The sequence below is a fragment of the Nyctereutes procyonoides genome, unplaced genomic scaffold, assembly GCF_905146905.1.
Source record: "Nyctereutes procyonoides isolate TBG_1078 unplaced genomic scaffold, NYPRO_anot_genome, whole genome shotgun sequence".
Taxonomy (NCBI): Eukaryota; Metazoa; Chordata; class Mammalia; order Carnivora; family Canidae; genus Nyctereutes; species Nyctereutes procyonoides.
In genome coordinates, this window is record NW_026575139.1 from 46173786 (window position 1) to 46184328 (window position 10543).

The following is a 10543-nucleotide window of genomic DNA, read 5'->3' on the forward strand; positions in this document are numbered from 1 at the left end:
TGAGGACTGCACCACAACAGGAAAGAACCGTTTCTTGTCCCACAGCCTCCTAGAAGAGCCTCAGCATCTCAGAAATGCCAGCTCCCACACAGGCCTGAGCAACAGCACATGGAGTCTCTCCAGACCTTTGTGCTTCCAAAGCACTTTTCAATAACTAACTAATCCGCCTAAAGGGCGAGGCAGGCGTTGCTCCCACAGACTGGGCACTCCCTGCTGCCAGCTGCCCTCCTCTGGAATGCAAAGGCATCCTCTAGAAATGGGTGTTCCTCAGCCCCTGTCCTACCTCAGCCCCCAAACTCTGCAAGGTGGGGAGGGCCTTCAGCGCACCACCTAGGACAGGCCAACAACTTCCTCTTACAGTATGTTCTCCAGAAGAGTTCTACCATTCTTTACTGTCCTGGCCTCACCTCGACCAGCCTCCTCCCTCTTCTGAGGAAGAACCGTGCAACAGGCAGCAGGAGAAATAACATCTTAATACTGTCAATTTCAATTCTGCCATCTTTTGTCCAAGGATCCTATGGACAATAGGAAAATGCATAGATCCTTTCCATTTCTTATTGTACAAATGAGTTAATATCAGGAACAGTCTCTGCTACACTATTTTCAAGTGGTTGCAAAGGTTCCCAGACTTTGGAATTTTAACAAGCCCTTAAAATTTCAAAAAATTTTGAGAAGACTAACACAGGATTCCTTTTTTTTTTTTTTTTAAGTAGGCTCCAGGGCCAACCCTGGGGCTTGAACTCAGGACCCTGAGCTCAAGAGTCTCATGCTCTACTGACTGAGCCAGCCAGGCACCCCTGGATTATTCATCTTTATACTTTGCCATGTATAAGCATTTTAAAAACAACCTGAACGATTATCCCCATCACTTCATAAATGAGTAGACATCTGAACACCAAAACAATGTGATCATGGTGATCTCAGATTCCAAAACAGCACTTTAAATTTAATACACTCAGTTTTACGAATAATACACACATATTTCACATGGACTGGTGAACATTTCCTCAGAGACTGGCACCAGTCCCCTTGGAAAGAACAGGCAAATACTAAATCATAAATTTCTAAGCCTGGCTATGCCTGTCAAAGACAGGAAGGCATTTAAAAAAAAAAAAAAAGAATCTAGAGGAGCCTGGGTGGCTCAGTTGGTTGGGTGACAGACTTTGGTTTTGGCTCAGGTCATGATCTCCTGGTTGTGGGATCCAGGCCCATATCAGTCTTGCACTCAGTGGGGAGTCTGCCTCAGATTCTCTCTTCCTCTCCCTCTGCTCACTCACTCACACTCTCTCTCAAATAAATAAATAAAATCTTTTTTAAAAATTCAGATTCCAGGGCAGCCCTGGAGGCTCAGCAGTTTAGCGCCGCCTTCAGCCCAGGATGTGATCCTGGAGACGTGAGATTGAGTCCCACATCGGGCTCCCTGCATGGAGCCTGCTTCTCCCTCTGCCTGTGTCTCTGCCTCTCTCTCTCTCTCTGATGAACATATAAATAAAATCTTAAAAAAAAAAATTCACATTCCAGGTTCCCAACTCGTATTTACTATATAAGGCTCTTGGCCTCATTAATAGGGCCCGAGATGTGTATTAAGCATATTTTTTCTTGCTGTGGTAAAATATACACAGTATAAAATTTGTGATTTCAACTGTTTTGAAGTCTATGATTTGGTAGCGTTAAGTACATTCACAATGAGGAGCCATCATCATCCCTATCCATTTCTAGAACTTTTTCATCATCCCAAATAGGAGTTCTGTACCCATTAAATAATTCCCCACCTTCCTTCCCCAAAGCTCCTAGTAACCTCTGTGGGGCTTTCTAAGTACCTCATAAAATAGAATCACCAATATTTGCCCTTTTGTGTTTGGCTTATTTCACTTACCATAAGTTTTTAAGGTTCATATATGTCATAAAATGTAATGGATTTTATTCCTCTTATAGCTGAGTAATATTCCATTGTACGTATGTATCACAATTTGTTTATCCATTCATCTATTGGTGGACAGTTGGGTTGTTTCTACCTTTGTTTTTTGTGAATAGGCTGCTATGAACACTGATGTACAAATACCAGTTTCAGTACCTGCTTTCAATTCTTTGGGGTAAAATTACTGGATCATATAGTAATTCTATATTTAATCTTTTGAGGGAACACCAAACTGTTTCACAACAGCTGTACCATTTTACTTTTCCACCAACAATTCACAAGAGTTCCAATTTCTCCACGAATATTTGTCATTTTCTGTTTGGCACAGGGTGGGGGGGTTGTTTGGGTGCATTTTGGTTTTTGGAATAGTCATCCTAAGGAGTGTGAAGAGATATCTCATTGTGGTTTTGAATTGTATTTCCCTAACAATCAACGATCTTGAGCATCTATTCATGTTGCTTATTGGCAAATGTATATCTTCTTTGGAGAAATGTCTATCCAAGTCCTTTGTCCACTTTTTTAAAAAGATTTTATTTATTTATTTATTTATTTATTTATTTATTTATTTATTTATTTATTAATGAGACACAGCAAGAGAGGCAGAGACATAGGCAGAGGGAGAAGCAGGCTCCATGCAGGGAGCCTGATGTGGGACTCATTCCCAGAACCCCAGGATCACAACCTGAGCCAAAGACAGACGCTCAACCCAGGTGTCCCTCTTCTGTCCACTCTTTGATTAGGTTGTTTTGGGTTTTGGTTGTTGAGATATAAAAGTTTTTAATGTATTCTAGATATTTATCCCTTACCAGATATATGATTCGCAAATATTTTCTTCCACTCTGTGGGTTGCCTTCTCACTCTCTTGCTAGTATCTTTCAGTTCCCTAAAGTTTTTAATTTTGTTGAAGCCCAGTTGTTTTATTTTTTTCTTTCTTGTACTTCTGGTGTCATGTATAAGAAATTATCGAATCCAGTGTCATAAAGATTTTCTATGTTTTCTTCTTTGAGTTTTATAGTTTAACTCCTAAGTTTAGCCCTTTGGTCCATTTTGAGTTATATAAAATTATAACGTAAGGGCCCAATTTCATTCCTTTGCATGTGGATGTCCAGGTTTTCTAACATCATTTGTCAGAAAGATTGTCCTTTCCCCCATTGAGTGCTCTTGGCAACTTTGTCAAAAATCATTTGACCCTATATGCAAGGATTTGCTTCTAGGCTCTCTACTCTATTCCATCAGTCTATATTGTCTGTCTTCATGCCAGTACCGTGCTGCTTTGATTACTGTAGTTTCATAGTAAGCTTTGGAATCAGGAAGTATGAGACCTCCAATTTTGTTCTTTTTTTTACAAGATTTTTTTTAGATTATTTATTTATTTATTCATGACAGACAAGGAGAGAGAGAGAGAGGCAGAGACACAGGCAGAGGGAGAAGCAGGCTCCATGCAGGGAGCCGGACACAGAACTCGATCCCAGGTCCCAAGGATCACACCCCGGGCAGAAGGCAGTGCTAAACCGCTAGGCCACCGGGGCTGCCCCAAGATTGTTTTAACTATTGAGAATCCTTTGAGATTCCATATGAATCTTAGAATGAGTTTTTCTATTCTACAAAAAAGTGGGATTCTGATAGAGTTTGCATTGACTATGTAGAGCAATCTGGCTAGTATTTTCATCTTAACAATGTTAGGTCCTCCAATACATGAGCACAGGATCGCTTTTCATTTATTTATATCTTCTTTAATTCATTTCAGCAATGATTTATAATTTTCAGTGTATGAGTCTTTAGCCTCCTTGGTTAAAAATTTATTCCTAAGTATTTTATTCTTTTTGATATCATGGTAAATGGAATTATTTTCTTAATTTCCTCTCAGAGTTTTCTTTTCTTTCCTTTTTTTTAAAGATTTTATTTTTAAAAAAATTTATTTTTTAAAATAGCCTCTACACCCAAAGTAGGGCACAAACCCCCAACCCCAAGATCAAGAGTCTCATCCCTGATCTACTGACTGAGCCAACCAGGAGCCGTCACTGCAGAGTTTTCATTGCCACTGTATAGGAATGCAACTGATTTCGGTGTGCCATCTTGTATCCTGCAACCTTTGTATTTGTTTATTACCTTGAGATGTTTTTGCGTCTCTCTGTGTGTAATCCTTGGGATTTTCTACATATAAGATCACATCATCTGTGACCAGAGATCATTTTATTCCTTCTTTTCCAATTTGAATGCCTTTTATTTCTTTCTATTGCTTCGCTGTGCTGGCTGGAACTTCCAATGTTAGGTTTAATAGAAGTGGACATCCTCGTCTTATTCCTGATCTTAAGAGAAAAGCTTTCATTTTTTTTTAAAGATTTTATTTATTCATGAGAGACACACACACACACAGAGAGAGAGAGAGAGAGAGAGACGCAGAGACACAGGCAGAGGGGAAGCAGGCTCCATGCAGGGAGCCTGACGTGGGACTCGATCCAGGATCACACCCCGGGGCTGAAGGCAGGCGCTAAACCACTGCGCCACCGGGGCTGCCCAAGAGAAAAGCTGTCAGGGATCCCTGGGTGGCGCAGCGGTTTGGCGCCTACCTTGGCCCAGGGCGCGATCCTGGAGACCCGGAATCGAATCCCACGTCGGGCTCCCGGTGCATGGAGCCTGCTTCTCCCTCTGCCTGTGTCTCTGCCTCTCTCTCTGTGTGTGACTATCATAAATAAATAAAAATTAAAAAAAAAAAAGAGAGAGAAAAGCTTTCAGACCTTCACAACTGTTAGCTGTGAGGGTTTTTTATATGCCCTTTATTAGGTTGAGGGAATTTCCTTCAACCTGAACCAAGTTCACTGAGTGTTGAATTTTATCAAATGCTTTTTCTGCATTAGTTGAAATGATCTTGTGGGGTTTTTCTTCCCCTTTCATTCTATTAGTGTGATGTATTACATTGGTTTCTTTTAAGATTTCACTTATTAATTCATGAGAGACACAGAGAGAGGCAGAGATATAGGCAGAGGGAGACGCAGGTTCCCTGTGGGCAGCCCACTGCAGGACCCAATCCCAAGACCCTGGGATCACAACCTGAGCCAAAGGTAGACACTCAACCCGTGAACCACCCAGGCATCCCTCATTGATTGATTTTCATATGTTGATCCACCTTTGCATTCTGGGAATAAATCCCTTTGGTAATTGTATATAATCCTTTTAATATGTTGCTGAGTTTGATTTGCCAATATTTTGATTTGCCAATATTTTGTTGAGGATTTTGAATTTGTATTCATAACAGACCCTGTTCAGTAGTTGTCTTTCCTTGTGGCATCTTTTTATGGCTTTTGTTTTAGAGTAAAGTTGGCCTATAGAATTAATTAGGAAATGTCCTCTCCTCTTCAATTTTTGGGAAGAACTTGAGAAGAATTCTTGTTAATTATTCTTTAAATTTTTGGTAGAATGCACCACAAAAGCCATCTGGCCCTAGAATTGTGTGTTTCTAAGGCAGCTTCTCTCCCCTCTCCCTGCTTCCCATGATATACAGTTGTGTTTGGAACCAGTAACCCAAAATACCTAATTGGAATACCTTTTGGATATTAACTCTTGACAAACTAGCAACATGAGGCTTTCAAAAGGAGAAACATAACCAAGAAACATGACAATGCTACCTAGCGCCAGAAGTGCCCACTTGGGAAATGGGAGGGCGGGAGGGAAATGGGACTCAGGGTGAGCAAGCCTCTAAGGGTGAGGAGGGCATCACAGCCTGGGGAGGAACCAGGGTACCCTGATGTGTAGCTTCTAGCCTTCCCTGACCGAGGCTGCTTCAACTCAGCCAGCTACTCCCCGCAGTCGCACCAAGTATATAGCCACTAGAATTCCGGGCAAGTCCTTAGTCTGAAAAAGGGTGAAAGGAGGAGGTATTATGTACAAAATGTGACTCATGGGATCAGATGGCCAGGGGTCAGGTCCCTCTTGGAGCTCTAATGTGCGAAGCAGATGGTGCCAACAGGAAAGAGGAAGCCTCTTGACACAAGCTGATTAATGTAAGGTTGCTCTCACTGAAACATTTTTTTTTGTCTACTCGTGCACAAAAATCACAGACAATGGAAAAGCGTCATAAAACTTGTAATTAGACAGAAAAGCAATTTTCTGTAGGTCCCTTTGCCTTTTATACTCAATCTCTCCCCTCCCCACCCCCGTTTTTCCTCAGGCACTGGTATCCATTTCCAGTAAAAACTTGCTTGGCCACTTGTGCAGAAAGAGGAATTAATTTAATATTTGAATACTCAACTGACTGGTTCTCCTTGGGAACAAGTGGCAAGCAAATATCCAAGAGAGAACAAGGGAAGGAACAGAATGGCATGAAGCCCAAATGCAAAGTCCCTCAATCATTCTGCAGCACCCTGGACGTGCTCGAAAACCGTGTCCTCTCCTGGTGAGTCATGGCCTCCCACGCCCAGCACAGAGTAGAAACATTTGACTGAAACTCGAATAAGATTGGAAGAACAAGTCAAGCAGGTAAAACATTCCTCTGCTGTCAATTTCATAAACTGCTCAACCCTGCTTCAAGATGGAAGGAAGACAGAAGGAGGGTTTTTAGCGACACGAGGTTTTACATAATCCCACAGAAACTAAGGATCTGCAATAAGGCAGATATTTTGAAGATTTTTAGTCCCACGAATATTTCCATCTATAAATGTGAAAGTGCATGCAAGCTCCAAAAAGAGATTTTGTTTGTTTTGAATTAAGGGGAGGCGCATCTCTACAGAAATCTAGACCAGGAATAGATGATAAAGAGGTCTGAGTTTCCTCTTCAAAATCCAAGATGTAGGTAAATAAACACTTATACTGTTCCTATGTCTACTCCCCCCACCCCTTCCACCTTCTACTCCGTGAAATGGAGAAGAGGTAGTGAGAATAGCATCCCAGAAAATCAGAATTGGCTCAGAAGACCTAAAAGAAATCGTAACATTAGCAAGAAAGGCTATGATTAAAAATCCAAATTGTAATGCCCAACGTTCAAATATTCTAAGCCACGGCTATATCAGAAACATTATTTCTTAGATAGAGAAGGGCTGGTGAAAACCTTTATGGGTCTGTAAAGGTGTGAACTTACCCACAAGGCTGCTGCAACCCAAGCTCTGCTCTTGATGAATGCAGAGATTCTCTCCCTCTTCATATAAATAGAAAATGTCCCAAACAGGCTTGTAACAGGTCATTACATCATCATGATGGTTATTCTCAATAAATACTTATTAGGCAGCCACGTGGCCAGCACAGACCTGACCAGACCTATTTCAACTTCTTTGAACCACCACTTGGATGGCAAACATATTCAAGAGCATTGCTTCATCACTGTTCTGGAATTACACTTTTTGAAATTTCTATATAGGTATGTGCTGCTTTTTGACACAAGCTTTTGTTGTAAGTAAAATACAGGCTTATAATCAACTCTCTGGGGAAGCAAATGTATGGTAGAGCAGAACTCAGCAGGAGAAAAGTTAAGGCAGGTATTGGAGAAACACTGCATGGGAGATCTTTAATACAAAATATTAAAATACAAATACAAAAATATTTGGAAGTGTGGGCAATACCACTAAAGTGAGGGAAGTGAAGGGAATCCTATCATTGCAGATCTTTCTACCAATAATTTCCATACGTATTAGTATATGATTCTGAAAGCGTACTTGCAATTTATCTAACACCATTCAATCTCAGAAACCTGTTGTGGGCTGGAGTATGAGACACATGACTCTGGAGACAGCATAGCTCTGTAAGGGCAGCATTATGTCTAACTAAGAGTCTGTGTCTGCAGCCCTGGTCCCAGGCCTGGCTTTCAACTCACACTCCTTGAATCACAGCCTTCCAGATGTCCCCATTTGTGATTTTCTTCATCTTTTGATATCTAAATCTAAAATTAGCTATCACCTTTAAGACCTATCTCTCTCTCTCTCTCTCTCTCTCTCTCTCTCTCTCTATATATATATATATATATATATATATATATATATATTTATTTATTTATTTATTTATTTTTAAGACCTGTGTCTTTAAATGTCAAGCACTCTGCTACTGTGCTTAGAACCAGCCTTGACTCTGGTAGATGAGTAGATGCTTACTGACTTCTGCTGTGTCCCTGTCTATGTGTGGCTTACCACAGATGGAGTTCTGGCTGCCTTATTTTCAAACTGTTCTTGCCTTCCCTGAGAACTCAGAGAGGTGACAGGCAGTACCAACACTTGGCCCTGGGCCCTGCCACTGTTCACCCTTTGCAACTTTTTTCCTCACTTTGTATCAACTTTTTTATGTTACTCTCCTTCATGTATTTGGAGAGTCTCACCAGTTTACCCTCACTTGGATGGACCTAATTGACCATTTTCTCTTCTCAGATTATTAAAACAGAAATTACAGTGGAGTGGAATCTTGGTTAAGCTTAAGCTTTTTGCCACCCCATGACAATCTACAGTGGTCCAGGTGATGAATATAGAGGTGTCCCCACAGTAGCTAATGACAGCACCAAGAAAATAATATGCTCTCCAGGAGCATTTCTTCTTCCCCCCAAATACATGAAGTTGTGTTTGCATCAGGGTTGGAGCAGGGCTTTCAGGGTACAAATCTGATGGGGTGATGTTCAGAAAGCTATCTTTTGAGCAAACTAACAATTCTAACCAGTGTCCCTTACACCCCATGTCTTCATAGCGAAAAACACCTTACATAAGTTTTAATAGCTGCAGTTTGCATGCTTACACAATGCTTCACACTATAACCCATACACAATGCTTCACACTATATCCTATAATAATATGATTTTGGAATTAGACTGAGTGTGGTATTTTGTTCCCTGCAGAACCTAAGAGCATAAGGGAGCATCCATATGATTCCCAAATTTCAAGCAAGTGACAGTTTGCCTGGCTCTATTCTCTTTTGTAAAATGAGTAAATAAACTAGTAAGTATAGAATACTTAAAAATAAAACTCAAGAGGAGCAAAAACCTGCTCAGAGGATTTTAACATGCAGACAAACAAATCAAAGTGATTTGTATATTTTTCAACCCAGCCCAGGACTGGATTGGCAAGAAGGGGGTAGGAATCTTTGACTTAGAAAACCTTTTTTTTTTTTTAGAGTGGGGGGAGGGGCAGAAGGAGAGGGAGAGAGAGAATCTTAAGGAAGCTCCATGCCCAGTGCAAAGCCTGAGGCTGGGGCTTGATCTCACAACCCCAGAGATCATGACCTGAGCCTAAATCATGAGTCAGATGCTTAACCAACTGAGCCACACAGGCACCTTAGGAACCTTTGACAATGACATTGCTCTGCAGGAGGAGCCCTCAGAGAAGTCACCTGCTATAAATGTTCCCTAGTGCTACTCATTTCCTTTATTTTGTCTTCAAGACTCCCACCCTGAGGAGAGCTCTCAAAGGGTTTTGTATAATGCATCTTGAAGTAATCTTGGCATTCCACATTGATCCCATTTCCTAAAAAAAGCCACATTTCTAGTAGTTCAGTGGCAGGAGAGAAAATGCTCACCCCCTCCTGTCATTCTCAGAAGTAGTGCTAGGAGAAAATAGAACCAACCAGGCATGACATTACTAAACTGAGATGGGTGCACCCACAGGTGAGGAGGATTTCACAGCCGGGTGTGGGAGTGAGGAGCAGAGCTCCCAGCTTGAAGGGAAGCATAAGTCACATAACTGTTGTACTTCAGAAACTCCCAGGCTGTAACCAAAGAGTTGATAATTATGTCAATGTACATGCCACCTTCTTTTTATTACACTGGTCTGTTCACTTACAAAACTAAAACTTCTAGGATTTTTCCCCAGAGGCCATAGATTTCCAAAAAAAATGTAGAGTTTCACTTAAAAAGAGAACACTGGGTTGAAGAAAGCATTTTGTTTTCATAATGTTTTTATTTATATGTGTTCATTCATCATTTTTATGTGAGATGAGTTATTCAGTTAATGATTTTCATAAAATTAAAATGCAACATATAAGAGGGAAATTAAAGCAAAACTATAAATTGTGGTAAAAGTAGCTGGTGATGATGGTAAATTTCAGCACACTAGAAAAGTCTCTTTTGATTTCTCTTAGCCAAGCACCCTAATGGGCCAAACAGACACCATGCTGGATACTTTGTGGATACAAGAAGGCAGCATAATAAATGGTCTGTGCCCTCAAGGGGTATTTTAGTTTAATTAGAAAAAGCAATGATGTAAAGATGTAGATATAAATATCAACAATTCCAGGGGTGCCTGGGTGGCTCAGTCAGTTAAGCATCCAACTCTTGATTTCAGTTCAGGTCAGGCTCTCAGGATGGTGAGATGAAGCCTGATGTCAGCTTCTGTGATGGATGTGAAGCCTGCTTAAGATTCTCTGTCTCCCTCTCCCTCTGGTCGTCCACCCCACTTCTCTAAAAGAAAAAAAAATCAATAATTTTAGGACTTGAGTACTGTAATGGTCAAGAATACAATCCTGAAGCCAGATTACCTTGGTTCTAATCCCAGCTCTGCCACTCAGGCCAGGATTAGAGTGAAGCACTCACCTGGGGCACAGAATTTAAAAGGATGCCCAAAAATAATCCCCTCTGTAATCAAGATAAATAGTATTTAAATGCAATATTTTAAAAATTCATGATGCACAAAATAGCAGAAGTTTAAATACAGACAGACTCCA